This window comes from Oryzias melastigma, linkage group LG7 (genome assembly GCF_002922805.2).
Source record: "Oryzias melastigma strain HK-1 linkage group LG7, ASM292280v2, whole genome shotgun sequence".
Lineage (NCBI taxonomy): Eukaryota > Metazoa > Chordata > Actinopteri > Beloniformes > Adrianichthyidae > Oryzias > Oryzias melastigma.
The window spans coordinates 10,076,423-10,077,351 of NC_050518.1; the positions used below are offsets into that span (position 1 = coordinate 10,076,423).

Here is a 929-nt window from a genome sequence, read left to right on the forward strand (position 1 = left end):
AAAGTTTTGGGAAAAAAATATTCTAGAATCATAATAAATATTATGGATTTTATTTCTCGAATACACCTGCAGATCATCTCTTTTTATGAGGAAAAAGTAGCATTAGAATATATATATATTTATTAAGCAAAAAGTGCCATCTTGTGTTTTTTTTAACACAATGTGAGGACCATTCTGAATAATCACTTTAAGGCTCATGATAACTTCCAAAAGATTTGCTAAACTACAATTTCTTCAATTAGTGTTAATGATGGTATTATTTTAATTTTTTTCCTCTCTCTTATCCCTTTAACTTTGAATTAGTAATGCTTTTAGACTGGAACAAATTTTAAGAGCCTATTCTGGAAATGTGACTTTTAAATAGATGTGAAGTCAAAAGCACTCCAGCAGATGTATTCCCTCAAATACTTGCGTGTACAAATAACCGGCAGGAAAGAGCACATTTAATTGCTGTCTACTTGAGTGTTTCTGACATTTTTAACACCCCCCCCCTTTACTTTACCTGTTGTTATGCCTCATTACAGCCGTCTCCCTTCCATCTTCCGCTGTGCTTTATCATATTAATGCAAGATTTAAGTGTGATGAAATGCTAATTTTGGTGATGGAGGGTCGCTTGAGGACACTTCTGTTCAAACTGGCTAATGGATGATCAGTGGATCAAAGGCTGCGCTGAAGCTGACCTCTCAAGCAGGGTTGTGATTGTAGGTTAGCAAGTCACGCGACCCACGATGCATTTGGGTGTGCGTTGAAAGGATGCATATAAGAACTAAAACTCACACATGGAGTGATATGGACTCGACAAAGGCAGTGCACGCACATGGCCCACGGCGTGTATTTTATTAGCTGCTGATAAGTCAGATGAAAGGTGTTATCTTCTTGATTGGATGAAAACTGTAGCCTCTTCTCGTATCTTTTCCGCTTCAAAAAAA

At 37.0% G+C, this 929-nt stretch overlaps 1 protein-coding gene across 1 annotated transcript in view; it reads left to right on the forward strand.

Moving 5' to 3' along the window:
- cacna2d3a (calcium channel, voltage-dependent, alpha 2/delta subunit 3a) overlaps window positions 1–929 on the forward strand; it is a gene marked incomplete in the record, with an annotated part of 125,797 nt that overhangs the window by 1,081 nt on the left and 123,787 nt on the right.